The sequence below is a fragment of the Cyanistes caeruleus genome, chromosome 2, assembly GCF_971803275.1.
Source record: "Cyanistes caeruleus chromosome 2, bCyaCae1.hap1.1, whole genome shotgun sequence".
Classification (NCBI taxonomy): domain Eukaryota; kingdom Metazoa; phylum Chordata; class Aves; order Passeriformes; family Paridae; genus Cyanistes; species Cyanistes caeruleus.
The window spans coordinates 118,644,303-118,659,295 of NC_141702.1; the positions used below are offsets into that span (position 1 = coordinate 118,644,303).

Genomic DNA, 14,993 nt, shown 5'->3' on the forward strand with positions numbered 1-14,993 from the left:
GACACCTCAACTTGCTCTCTGAATTCTTCTGCCCACCACACCTCTGGGCATGCCCAAAGAAGAGTGTTAAAAAATAGCATAACAGCAAAATTTGGGTTTGAGACCAGGGCACGGGAGCAGTCTCCCTGTGAATGTCTGCCACAGCCTTGTAAGCTCCTCCTGAAGGTGCAAGAACCACAGAACCCATGTGCCAGGTTATTTTCTGTGAATTCAGAAGCACATTTTAAAACTGTGATGCAGGCAGTGCATACTCTGACACAAACTGGGAAGCAGAAAGTCACCAGCCTCAGTTCCTGCCGAGTGCTGGTGTCTCCCTGAAGGATTTACCTCTCTGCTTTTGATTCCTTGTGTGCCACTGGGGAATAGCAGCACTTACCTACTTCACAGCCAGGCTCTTGTGAGAGCTAATTAATGTTTGTTGCCCAACACTTGGAATTTGTAAAATGTCATTTAAGTGATAAGTATTATTGCCATTATCATCAGTGCTGTCCTGGGGACCACAGACACATGAAGGCGGTTACTCCAAGAGCTACTTAATACATTAAGAACAACAACCAAAAGAGTAGCAAAAGCATCAAATCCCCGATTTTCTTAGGAAAAACAAGTGCTTAAAAAATAGAGTGTCTGACATAATCTGCGTGCCTGAAAGGTTTGTTTGTCATGGACTCTCTCTGCCTTGTCCTCCAAGAAGTTGCTCCACCTGGTTAGCAATGGGACCATTCTGGAATGGCAGTGGAACCCACCACTGCAGGACCTGCCTGAAACTGAGATGCTGCCCATGTGCAGTTGAAGTCTGTTTCTCCCTGGCTTTGCTTCCTGTGGAAGCTCATTTCCCTTTCTAATTTCATTTTCTCTTTCTAGACAGCAGAGTTAAGGTCATCAGCCCATGATGTAATAAGCCAGTTAGGAAGGTGCCGAAACCACATAAGATAATAACTATATTTAGTTAGAAAATTCCAACATAAATTGCAAAAGTCTATTTATGCAATTCCTTCTGTGGATAGATTAAAAGCTATTTTAAGTATTCATATTCACTGGGAGGAAGAAAAACCTAAATTACATCCAAAACATAAGGGCATCATTCAGTACCTGCAGAGAAAGACACCAAAGGTTTCTCTCCTTCCAAAAGGCAGAGATTCCTAGAAAAATCCCTTAGTTTTATCCCTGGGACAGACATATCCAGCTGGGATCTTGTACCCTACCAACTCAGCACACTCTGAAAACCTCAAACAACAGCACCAAGGACTGTGGCTCTCCAGAAACTTTCCTCATTAACCTGAGGTTCTGGGGAATCAACTCCAATCAGGAAGATATTTACATCCAGATCAATGGGAAATGAGACTTCCCAACACAGATTGTGTCCTGCACAATATTTTAGTGCCCCAAACCTATTAAGTGCTATGAGATTTATACCATCAAGTTCATGTACCATGCTATAATTTACACTTAAAAGTTGCCTTGCAGCTGCTTCCCCTTGGCCTGTTCTTCCATTATATCCAAATTAATAAAGTCTATAACCTGTGCTAAAGAAAATGAAGGAATAGGGGGTAGGTTGGAAGGAAAGAAGGAAAACAACCAAACCAACAACACTAAATGACAATACTTCTGAACTGTTGTAATGTGTCAGAAAAAAATCATTTAATCCATCTATGATATTGTGTATTTAAAACAACATACTTTTTCATATTTTTGACTCCTCAAATGAGTGCCTCAGCAAGGGATCACTGTGGCAGCCACAGTATGCAAATACAGAGGGCTCCAATTGGGATCACCTCTGTTAAACCCTCAGAGATGCCAAGCACAGACAGAAGTGCAAATAAATAAATAGTTATCAGGATACAAATCACAGCTTGTGAAAATAAATATAAAGTCACCTTGAACCACACAGGTGGGGACAGGTCATTCAATACCCAGCACAGAGGGTGATGTCAGCAGGACACACAGAAACCGGGCTGGACTCTACCCCACGAGCTGAATTCAAATCCTCTCCCCTCACACAGAATTTTCCTTCCAAGTAATCAACTACTCAATGAGAATGAAGAATCCAGGAAGACAAAGCACATCATGGAATGCTAATTACTGAGGGAAGCTACCTGAGATGAGTGCAAAATGTGTTTGTACTGCACTATCTCTGTGCCCCTCAGAAAGGGATCACAAAAAGCTGGAGAGAGTGTGGCTGGTGTGGTATGAGCCAACAGACCAAAGAATGAGCAGGAATTGGAATGGGAAGAAGGGATGAGGTTGTGTTAAACACTCTGTGCCTCCAGACAAAGTGCCTCATACCCTCCAGTAACAGCTGTACCAGCCCCAGCCTTTATTTACTACAGATCCACATATCTTTGACCTATATTTTGAGAGCCATTAACAATCCAGAATAAGGACAAACAAAAACAAGAAAAGGGGTGGTTTTTTGTTGTTTTTTTCATTGGGTTTTTCCTCTTTTGTGTTAAATAGCACAGCCTCAAGCCATTCCTTACAGTTGCAAAGATGTTCAAATGAGGCCTTCAAAGGCTGGAGGCTGAACTCTCCCGGGTGGACTCTGCTGTAATCATTAGGCTAAGCAGAAATACTAAATTGCTGTAAACAACAAACTTATAAAAGAGAATGTTAAATATCATGCCACCAAGTCAACAGGAAACTGAAGCTCTCTGATACACAAGTCATGGTCACGATGCACACTGTGCTCACATCAAAATACAACCAGGTTTTCTTCTGTTTATTCTTCTCTTGCTCTGTGATAAATGAAAGGCAGCAGAAGAGAAGCAAGACAGACAGTTGTGGTAACAGCACTTTCAGCTGCCTTTTGCCCCCATAACATCACCATGAAGACAACAAAAAATTACCATAACCTGCAAGTTTATTAAGGAGAAAAGGAGGTGATAACTCCCCAAAGAGCACAATCCAGAAACAGCAGATTCTGTACTGAACAGTCACCAATTCATCTTTAAAGCTGGAGTTTTTTCATGTGCCAGAGAATCTGGAGAGCACAGCCCTGTAGCAGGCAGTAATTAGGGATGGCACCCCTGCCTGCACATCCTCTCTGCTCAGTAAAGCCTCTCCTGCTCCAGGAGTTGGAGCAACTCAACTCTATTGCCCCCAAAAAGGTGAAACTTGCTGCAGATGCAGCTCAGCTGCTGACTAAAGAAACCAACAGAGCTTTCCTCAGCTAGAGGAACAACTTCATTTTTGTGATTCCAAACTAACAGGTCTGTGATCAAAACAGGTCAAAGGCAAAAAAATCTGTGCACTACCACTGGGTTCAGACCAGCACTATGAAAATCCAGAGACATACATCAAAGAATTGTATTTCCAGTGACATAAAAGAAAGCACATTCAATGATAAAAGTTTTCAGAAGAATGCACACAACAATTAATGGAACATGCTGCATTTTCACTAATGCCTCCAGCTTAACTTCTGAAATCACAACTAAAAATATATGCATTCAAAACCAGAGAGATTAAATTAGAATTAATAATAAACTTGCTGCTTGCAAAAAAGCCGTGTTATAAACAGCATATTTACTGAAAGCAAACTCCTAAGCGCCCTGTGTTAAACTATAACTCTTTCCTTTACAATTGTGCACTCTGAATAAGAAGTTTGGGGATAAAGGGCTTGCATACTTCGTTGCAGCCACAGCACGTGAAGCTGCTCTAATCCCAGGCTGCCTTCACACTGGCATCTCTTCCGAGGTACTGGGACAGCAGAAGGAACCATGTCCAGTCAAACCCAGCTGCAAAGACAAACAGAGCTTTGTTTTTGCCTGACTGGGAAAGCCAAAATCTGCCTCTGAAAAGTGTGGATGTTATGAATTCTCAGGTAAATTGCTCTTAAATTATGAAAAACTAAATACATTTCAATTCATGGGCTGTCTGGCAGAGAGAGAGAGAAACTCCCAGCTGCAAAGACTTTGATGAATTCAGTTTTCACTACAGGTGTCACTGTCCTGCTTTACTCCCTTGGGTATTCCCTCTCAGCACATTCACTAACATCATTTAATGCTGGTCTAACTCACTTCCCAGAGCACCCACAAGTACCTCTAACATTTACAGACCCCTGCCCCAAGCACAATTCCAAATGGAAGCAGCTCTTTTCCCACCTCAGTGGTGGCAACAGGACCAGAGCTGCAGCAAATCTGTGGAGCTCAAAGATTTTACCTTAAAGAACACACCAGAACAGTTCAAACCAACAAGGATCTGAGCTGTAGCAGGAGTCCTGTGTTATGTAGGAAGTAATTTGCTTTCAAATTTCACTTAATGCTGTTAGTCAGTATGGTTTAAAAAGTTAATAACTTCTTGGTAAAAATTACAGCCTAAGAGTTTCCTACTTTATCTTCAAAATGTCTACGATTGTGAAACAATTCTTCCTTCCTCCCTTGCCACAAGCATCCCCCTTCAGAAAAGTAAAATTAATAGTTTCCATTCACACAGCTCCATTTGGGAGTGAAGTTCCTGGCACTGATCAGATCCCACAACACCAGCTTTAAACTCCAGGCATAACAGGTGTGCTGAGCTGCCTTTCCATAGGAAAACACCCAGGCCCTGGAATATGGGATTCACTCACAGCCACCCAAACTAAGGGTCTTAGAAGGATAAATGCAAGAATAGACAACTTGAATCTTCAAGGTGAAATTTCCCCCAGTGTTTATAAATTTTTGACTTTCCTAGAAGTGGGTTTAGGCTAATTTTGAAAGAAAATGTGCCATCACGGAAGAGCCTCTGTCAGGGAACAGGGGGGCCCATGGAGCCATGTTCATAAAGGAAACAGTTAAAATGAAACCTCTGCTCCAGCACTTCCCTGGATCAATTCCCAATCAAACCCAAATTCCTTTTGTTTTGACAGTTTTGTGATGTAAAATAGAACACACATACAGTAGAAACACAATCAAAATCCTTGCTACTTGAGACTCTGGAAGTCTCTCCTATTTATAAATAGCAAAAACGTATGTTTATGTAAAGGGAAACACTGATTTACTAGAACTGATTGCTTCACAGTCTAATTACTTTTCAACTGGCTGTTCCAAATTAAGATGTCATTGATGGCTTTTTGTGATATATTTCATTTTAAGCAAATTTATTCTATAATAGAGTACATCATAATGGAAAGCAGAGTTTCCACTCTTCCCTCCTCTTTGTAGCCTGATATCTTGACAAGTAAATTAAATTTAGCAGTTAAAATGCTTCCATTAGTAATTTTATTAAGTTAATTAAGGAATCTCTCTTTCTGAATTTTAACTACATTCATTTCAGCACAACCTTGATTTTTTTTTTTAATTCCATATATTTAGTAACCATGATGGTTTCTAGGACAAACAACTACCTATAGATAAGCCATGAGCCTATGACAAATTTAACTAAGGAAAAAACCAGATATTTTCAAATAAAAGCTCTTTTTTTTTCTTTAAATTCTTTTGCTCTACAAATCAAATAACACTCTCCTACTCAAATCTAGAGAAAATTAATTGCTGTGAGCAATTCCAGGCTCTAGAAACCACAACAGAAATTACACATCTAGAACATTTCTGCTCTAGAAAACAGGTTAGAATGTGTAAAGCATGTCAATAAAATGAGAATTACTGAACCCTCACCTGTTGCTTAAGCCAAATTCATAACTCCCAGTATATAGGAAGGCTACATTTAATAAACAGTGCTTTCCCTTTTATCTTTTTCATCTTTCAACACAGAAAAAGCATGGATATAACCAAAGATTATGAGAGCAATTGTCCTCTTCTATATCCCTCCTCCCTGAAATGTGGGACTATGAGATTTTCAGTCACCTCCAAAGCACAGAACTGTGAGTAACTTGTATCCAAACTAAAATGATGAATTGTAAACATGAGCTAACAGTGCTTTATTTTTTCAGTCACTGCAATATGCAAGAAGCCTCTTGTCACATTTTCTGATAGTAAAAAAAAAAAATCTAATTTACCTCCTCACCTAAAGGAGGTGGATTTTTCAATAAACAGCAAAACTTTTAAGGTGCCCCAGGAGCAGGGCCAAACAAATGATAACGTCCACTTGGCATTCCATGGTCTGCTGCAAAGCAATGTCTCCAAGAAGTAAAATATGATTATTTAAGCCCAAACACTAAGCACAGGGAAGGCTGACACTGATTGTGGATGACAAGGCCACCCAGGGGCACGGCTCAGCACGGGCAGATTAACATGTACAGATGTAAGAGCTCTCCTATCACAGCCCAACACAGGCAGCAAACAACAACTGCAACAGAGAATTGTTTGCTGGATCAAAGATCAGCTGACACAGGTATGGGAACAGATTTGAGAACATGGAAATGGAGAGGGGGGAGATGCTGCAGGGCTCGTTGATCCCACCTGACCCCAGCAGGGACCAGGCAACACCTGCAGAGGTGCTGTGGGACAGGGAAAGCTTGGGAAGAGTCAGCTTTGGGAGCATAAGGGAGGAAAAACCCACTTAGATGAAGCAACTGTGTCAGCATCACACATTAAATCCATGTCTGACTGCCAACTCCTTGGATATCTTCTTTTCTTTCCTGACTTTCCTCACCAGAGCTTTCCAGCACACACAGGACAGGCAAGGAAGAAGAATGCTGGGCCAAGGATGAGGTAAAGTTGGGAATCTAAATTACTGCAGCACAGATCATCCCTAATTATGGCACAGTGGGGCTGCAAATAAAACCAGTGATAAAATGGACTATTAAAAATTATATTCATGTTGTACTGATGGAGAACTGCCTATGGAGATGTTGATCCCTCTTCACAATGCGGTTCCAAAAGCAGTAGGTGCCTTTTGCCAAGAGCTTTGGCTGAAAGATGGGAATGAGGTCAAAATACAGCAGAATTCCTCTACAAACAAGAGTAAACACAGACTGTGGTTTTTTTCATTAGTAATGGTCAGAGGACTTGGGATGAAACTTTTCTCAGCTTTGTTACAGAATTTCTACCTCACAATTTATTTTTACAGGAACAGAAAAGCCTCAGACAAATTTTCCAATGAGAAAATATAATCAAAGATCATCAGTTTCAATCCAAATGTTTGATTTCATATTTAGAAATTAAATGAGTTGCAGGGCATTTCCCCCCCCCCCCCCATAATTAAAAAGGTGACAAACTGCATTTAGAGCAAGATTCCAATAATGGAATAAAAAACTAATAAAGCTGGAAAACACATGAAGTCTTTAAGGCTGTTTTTTTCTATATCAAGCATGATTACTCAACCATTACTGATATATGATCGAGATAAAAATAAAGTAGTAAAGCAAAAATTTGTGCAGTGAATAAATTCCTTAACCCTCCTTTTCTAATCATAAATATTTCCAATACTTAAGACACATACAAGCTTGCAGAACCAACCTCCTCATGTCCAACATTTAACATTAATTACCTTCTAAATCTTAAAATAGAGTTGATTTACAAATAACAGCAATCAAAATGCAATCCACAACTTATCAATTCATTTGGCCTGAAGCCTGAACTCTATTTTTACAGGTAGGAAAATAACAAAACAAACCAAGAAGCAGAAATGGTCTCCATAAAGTGATTTTTGAGCCAGACAGGGACACAACTTCAGTGCAATCACCATCCCAGTGTTTTAGAAATACTCTGTGCCACTGTACTAAGCAGTGAGCAAAGCTTCCAGATATGGGCACAAACACTTTTTGGGAAAAGTTAGCACCTCAAAAAAACACAAATAAACCGCAACTTGCAGCCCTGATTTTCCTCATTTTCAACCATATTTTTGCTTTGTGGTGGCTCAGTACGAGACAAGTCAAAGACAACTTTCCATCAGGCTTCCAAGATCTGTGGGTGGGACATTCAACCGGGAACAGAGGGATCCAGACTTCCATTATGTAAAGAACAGCAAACACTACCTCAAACAGGAGGGAAAAGCAGGGATGTGCAATCAATTCCTAAGATTACATGCTTGAGAGTCTCCCATTTTTGTTTTCAAGAACTGGGTGCCTGGGATTGTGGGTCTTTGCTTCCACCTGCAGCCACCCACAGGTGTTACCTACGCAATGATTCTGAGAACAGCAGCTTCTCTCTCTATCCCTTAATTCAGTCAGCCCAGAAAGTCTGGCAAAGTTTAACCCAAACAAAAGTACCAGCCTTCCTTAAAAGTTCTTGCTAGGTTTGCACTTTCTTTCAATAAATCTAGGGGTTAAGAACTATGTGAATAAATAAAACAAATGCTGCTGGAAACAGTCACCATTTTAACTTCTTTACCACAAAACTGAAGGCTGTTTGCAAAACCACAAGACCATCAAGTGGAAAGGGTCCTGAGAGATTGGAGAGTCCATCCTCAGGCCCTGAATCAGGTTCAGGTGTGTCTGCATGATTTTTAAACAGGTGTTTTTCCATCTTGTTATTTAACACCTCTAATTGCAAGGTTATACAATTGCTCTCAGCAGCTCATCCCCATGGTTAGGGAGTTTACATCTGCACTAAAAATAATTACCAAAAAAAATAAAAAAATCAACCTTGCTAATAATCAAGTCAATTATTTCTTGTTCAACACTTGGCAAACATGGAGAAAAATGATTGCCTCGTAACCTTTTATTCTTTAAGACTATTCAAGTGCCTCTCACAAACTAATTCTTTCTAAACTAAACACCCACAATTATTCTGACCAGGAGATTTTCTACTTCCAGCACATTCCAGCTAAAAACACACACAAATTTCATCTCGGTCTGTAGAGTCAAAAGAAAGCATCAATTTTTCCCTAGTTTGCAGCTACAAAACTGGGACCACGTTAGGACTTGGTGTCAGTCACCCCCTTCTCCCTCTCCACACTCACATTATGGCCATTTTCTCTCTCCCCTGGATTCCATCAGCCACAGCCCTAGAGCAGAAACACCAGGGCTCTGCTCAGCCCTACAATGGCTCTATAACACAGGGCACTGCAGCATCTCACAGCACCAATTTAGCAATAAAAATCAAGAAGCGAGCTCAGGTGAGGAATTGTTTTTGAGCACCTCCCAATCCAAATGCTAAAACACAAACCCATAACTTCTCAAAATGTTGAAGACCAAAATAATATCCTTATTAACTGGCTTTGGAAATAGAAAACTTCTTTTCCCCTCAGCATTAGGGTGTTTTCTAGTGTCTTACCAACATGTTTGTTTCCTTCATTAAAAACAGACATATTTAACTCTATAGCTTTTACTAGTGTGCCATGCAACTTTTAACGTGCATGTATTAATGCTTTAAAACATGCACATGTGCGTATTTTAACTGGGTTTTTGATGTGCCTTAAAGATTTTAATTTCTAAAGCAAAGCCAGATACAAATCCAGCATAAATCTTCCGCTAATATGCACCACGTAGTGTAACCAACAAATAATTCTAAAAATACTTCCAGAGAAGACACAACCTTACCTTTGGAGACAAGCCTCTCTGTTCTCCATGCATCCACTGGTGGCAGACGAAGGACTTTCAGGTCAAGACCAGCTCACTCCAACTACAGAAAGCCTAAAAATCAAATCTAGCTTTCCATCATTCCATTTGTATAAAACTCACTTGTACAGGAGCAAAATTCTAAAGAGTAATTTGTAAATAAAATGCAATTAGCTATAAACTCATCAACTAAGTTTAGCTGTCCAATTAGACAACTAAACCCACTCTAGAAAGGCTGAAAATCAGGATTATACTGGCCTAGCCCCGCCCTGCCCAGGGCTTTTCAGGGCTCCCAGAGCTTTTTTCTCTAACAAGGGGCACCTGTTGAAAGCACCTGAATCAAATTAAACTCAAATTATAACGGCTGATTTTCAGCTGGGGTGTTAGTTTGTTGGCTTTTTTTTTTCCCCTTCTTGGTCAAATGTACAGTTTTTCACAACTGTTTCCATGGAACTCTTTCTAGAGTATCAACCTGGAACAAAATCAGTCTTAATGTGAGAGCTGGAGCTAGAAACTATTCAGTTCAAAACACTGAAAAACACAATTGGAAATAAGTGCTTCTCTCCCAGACTCTCTGGTGGATCCCAACATCCTGTTTAACTCCAGTGCAAACCCACCCTAAATGAAAACACACCACACTTCAGCTAGGGAGTGTTTGTGGAACTTGACAGAACACCAAATTAATTCTGATCTCCTTTACCCTGTGTTAAATAGAAATATTGCATGAGCTGTCAACTTCTTTCTGAAAGATCTTCCTTTCTATGCCAATTTTATCCTGCCAGCAAGTACAAACAGCATATTGATGTTATCTCCAAACATCAAATAAATACACTTTTGGGTCTGAAGGGACCTGATTTGATTCCAGACTGTGCTTTCCCTATCACTGGGGCCAGGATTTCACCCCTGTTTCTCATATGCTTTGCTGGATTGTTCCTGCTTTACATAATACTCTTGAAATGTTTCCCATCTAAACCAACCCAAAAAAGTGCTGCAAAATGACTCAGAAAACTTTTTTGCAAAGATCCAAACTTTCAGAAGCTCACAGACAAACTGGCTTTAAGGAAAAACAAAACTCTCTCCTATTGATGTGTCCTAATCCAAGTTTTAAAATCTCCCTGAACAAGAAGCTGCTACACAGGGACGACTTTGGGATCAGAGGGGAAGGATTTTTCCCTTTTCTGGTTTTCCACTGCTCTTCTTGTCCTAGAGTAAAGGCCTCCTGGCAAGCAGCCTGTAAATCCAACAATAACACCAGTAATAACTTAGAGACAGAATACATTATCTGAATTGTATTTGAGTTTATTATTGAGGATCCCCTGAGTCATGGTGAGCAGAGAACACGAACACCTGGGGTGTCAGAGGACAGCACTTCATCCCAACACTGCAATGCCTGTTTGGGCAGAGGGAGCTGAGACAGGAGAGCCCAGACAGTTTCTGTTCCAAGGAGCTGGACTCCAAGTAGCTGCTGGTCCCTCACAAACTGCTCCTTGTGCGCTTACAGCTCCCGCCCAAGCTGTGCCGCTCGGCGGTGTTTACCTGCCAGGCTGGCCCTGCACTGCTGCCTATAAATTGCAATTATAAATTTAGCACACCTGCACATGAAGCATCTTTCCAGCCACAGGAACAGTCAGATGGCAGCTGACAGCTCTGTAATTCTCCAAGAACTTTGGAAGCTGGTGGATCCAGTTCACAAAAACTGGTGGGTTTGGGCCTTCAGAATTTGAGGGGGATGAATCCGAGGAGCTGTAAATACATTGGAGATGGACAGGCTGCGACCATGGACCACACTGGATCTTCTGGAAAGCACTGAAGTTATGGTTCTAATGAAATTGTCAATAGTAATTCTGTTACTGGGAGCTTGAAAACCCTTTTTAATGAACTAGACAGTAGCAAAGTAAAAATACTTTAAAAGCTACAGTAGCATTTCCTCAAATGCTAATTGCTCCAGGTTTCATGTCCATGCTGGAATGCAGAGGGACAGCACCACCACCCAGCAGCATTAGAACCAGCAGGGCACTGCTGCTCTGTCAGACCTCCTGGAATTATCAGCTGCAATTTGGGGGCTGCTTTAACAGCACAAATTCTTTGTCATGCACCACGAGAAATGGTCAAAAATGTAATGGCATCTGTGTGGAAATGTTTGCAACTCATTTCAATCAATCATTTGATTCAAATCATTTGATGCTGAAAAAAAACACATCAGCTGGCAAGAAAGGATGGGTTTCACCCCAAGATTTTAATGCCCTCGATTTCTGTTCACAGCAGACTCAGACAAAAGGGGTGCAGCAGCTCCATAGCACCAGATCCCTTGCACTGCTACCGAGGCTTGGGGATTTGGGGTTTTTTTAATGTTTTCTTCAAATTTATGTGGCTAAGGTGTTGCTACAGCTTCACACAGAACATACAAACATGCAAAAATTCAAACAGCACACAAGTTTCTGCAAGGAATTCATTTTTCTGGGGAAGGCAGGCAATGCAGGAGTGCAGAGCTGAAATCTACCTGAGACTGACTAAAGCAGAATTCCAGACACAGCAGAAATAGAAAGATAATTTCCTCAGCCTATTGTTGTGAAATTTAGTAAAAATTACCTCTCTCCACCCCCCAAAGAGACAAAAGATTTGATTTGTCCACCCCAGTGGATAAAGGGAAAAATCAAGATGGATGGTTTCACCTGCACACCTTTAATAACAACACCTCATTCCAGCAGATCCCACAACACTTCTGAAGCGCTTTGAAAACGTGGGGAAAGTGTGATGAGAAAGGATATTTATCAGAATATGCATCTAGGAACAGAGTTTGGCAAATGGGATGCAATTCCCTTTTGTTGCACGCGGAGTAAGCGTTAGAATATGAAAAATGTCCTTGATTTCCATAGGTACCTTCCCACTAAAACACAGTTTAAAGACCTGGATAAAGAACCATAATTCTTGGAAGGATGGACCTTTGCTGCTGCTAACTCCTGATATAAAAGGGAGAGGGACATGACTGTCCTTATGTTCAGCAGAGGACAGGGATTCTGACCACTGAAAAGAAATTAACTACAAAAACCCAGGCCTTGGCTGCACTAACTTTCCTGAAGGAATTTCCCCCATTTTAAACTTTCTTCCAACACAAACACTGCTTTAAAGCCAAAATCTGGGCTGTGTTTAACAAGTTGCTGGTTTCAGATCAGTGACTTTACTCTCCTGAGTGTAGAGGGAGGAAGACCTTGATGAACCTCTGAAAGAACTGGGTCTGAAGTTGAAGTTAGCTGCTGTCATTTGCAGAGCAAATGCACTTGTACAAAGTTTGGGGAGGGTTCATTACTCAGCACAACATATTAATCAATGTAAATGCGATCAGGGCAGACCGGGACAGTGCTGACAGGCAGAGAAAGGTGACATTGAATGTTTGTCCTGGGTGAAGATGTACCAAACCAACCACTAAGAGGTGGCAAGGAAAGTCAGCACAGCTAAAAATGTCACAGATTTTAAGGATGTTTCCAAGGGTCACTACAAAGACACTGATACTGAAGCACCTGCCTGCTGTAACTGGCATTATCATCACTAAAAATTCAAAGTAAGATACCCTCCTGTCACCAACCACACAGTCCTGTTCTTGAAGATTATTCAGAAAAAAGAACTGGACATTTGTTGCACTTCCTGAGGTAGAAAAATGACACTAGGAATGTGTCTATAAAAAAACCCCAAACATAAAAGCAATAAAAAGATACATTTAAGGGGATTTATCAGGGAAACACTATTGTCTATTACTTATGTCTGTAACATATCTATTAATAATAACATGTAAATATAAAAAAAAAGTCCTTATTTAGTAGCTATGTCAGCACTAGACTTTATGAAAAGAACAGACACAATGTCCTTAGATTCATTCCCATTTCCAATGGCTTTATTTGAAGAAGAATAACAAGGAAATATTAATTGCAGTTACATTATTCAGTTTTGTTTCTAATAAATCTGCAATTGCAGAGGAGATGTTGTGCCTAGAAAACATAAAATGCCACAGAACAACCCAACCTCATCCTCATTGTCCTGCTGTTGTTGGCTCAGACCAAGCCTGACTACTTGAGGACTCAAGTACCTGCATTTGGAGAAGAGGCCTGGGAAGGAAAACAATGAAGAAAGTAATTTCTTTGATGGACAGAGAATGAGTTACAGAGCCTGACTTCTGAGTCCTCAGGAGGCCCTGACTGAAGGCATTGTTGGCAAATATTTAGGGCAGAGCGAGGGATCTGTTTCTCAGACAGGAGGCCCTGCAGATGGGGGGAGAAAGCTGTGATTGCTCAGTCTGGTGATGATGCCAGAGGACACAGCTGAAGGGATGTCCACAGCTCTGGCCCAGCCCAGTGGTCTCAGATGTGCCACAAACGCTCGTGGTTCACATCACTGTCAAGCCAAGGTCATTTAGCACCAGCTTTATGAATCTGTAGGATATGAAAGAGAGATTGGGCCCAGCAGCTGCTGCAGCCATGGGCAGATCCACTGCCTAGACCCCCCATGTCCAAACAGCATAACGTGTTTGGTCAGGAACAAGTGAGCTTGGACAAGAACTCGGCACTTCTGTCCTTATTTACACTGTGATCAAATCCATTTCCCACACACTCATGGGTGGTTGTGATTTTAGAGAAACACTGTCTCTGTTTTCCCCAAGTCTCTCTGGCAGCCCCACTGACCCCACAGAGAGCTGCCAGTCCTGCTGTGGGATCCTGCCTGAGATGCCCCACTCTCACTTCTGCTGCCCACATGAGCCGTGTGGCTCTTTCACTGTTGCTCCCTCTCTGCTCAGCACATCATTATTCCAAATCCCTCTGTTTCTTCTCATGCCAGACAATTTGTCCTCCCACATTCATGAGAAGCTTTGGATACACAGAAACAGAATGTAAATGCAGTTTATGAACTTGTAATTAAAGATGATGTTGTTTTAGGCTTCCACATTGATGCAGCTGGAAACACAGCCTATAGTTTCAATAAGAACATGACTGTAAATTCAAGTGAAACCACTTCCTTCGCTTAGACCTTTATGTCTTCAAATGTATGAAATACCAAAACACTAAACACAGCAAAACTTCCATTGTGAGCTCATTCCAGAAACCTGAAGCTTGGTTTGTCTCAAGGCACCAGGTAAAGAAAAACTTTCATAAAAGGTTGTTGATATAAAATATAACAGCTATGATGAAGGGAGGTGTTCACATAGAATTAACAGAGTTGGGAGAAAGCTTTGAGTAGAGGGAAAGGAGTTTCAATAAATTTATAAAAACTTCATTACATGGAAACAAAGAAATTTGTTGAAAGACTGTGGGTATCAGTTTAATGTAATGCAATTACTTTCTACCCTGTGTGATTTTGTGAGCATTTTAAACAGCCAGGTGTGAATCCAGCAGAAGGTGTGATGGTTTATTTTTGCTTATTTATTTTACTTCAGGAGAAGGAATTATTATTGGTCTAATTAATGGGATTGAAATAGCTACAGCACAAAGAAGATGAGAGTTAAAGATCAAAGTGTGACTGAACCTAGAGAAGTCACCTGGGAGCAGATTTACATGCCAGATCTGAATTAGCCAGATTCAGGTAGCCTGGGCTCCTCTCAGGCCTTCTGCTGTTGTTCCTGTCTGATTGGCTTTGT

The 14,993-nt window shown here is 40.9% G+C and overlaps 1 protein-coding gene across 5 annotated transcripts in view; it reads right to left on the reverse strand.

Moving 5' to 3' along the window:
• LOC111926423 (uncharacterized) overlaps nucleotides 1-9,643 on the reverse strand; it is a 237,871-nt gene extending 228,228 nt beyond the window's left edge. Inside the window, exons 1-2 of one of the 5 annotated variants that reach the window (XM_086875083.1) lie at nucleotides 9,596-9,626; nucleotides 9,353-9,445 (exon numbers count right to left, since the gene is read on the reverse strand). The gene's annotated coding sequence lies outside the window, so the exon portion shown is untranslated. Of the gene's footprint in view, nucleotides 1-9,352 lie in introns of all 5 variants that reach the window. The other 4 variants (XM_086875084.1, XR_015282462.1, XM_086875081.1 and 1 more) reach the window with 4 other exon arrangements.
• Between the last annotated feature and the right edge of the window lie 5,350 nt (nucleotides 9,644-14,993).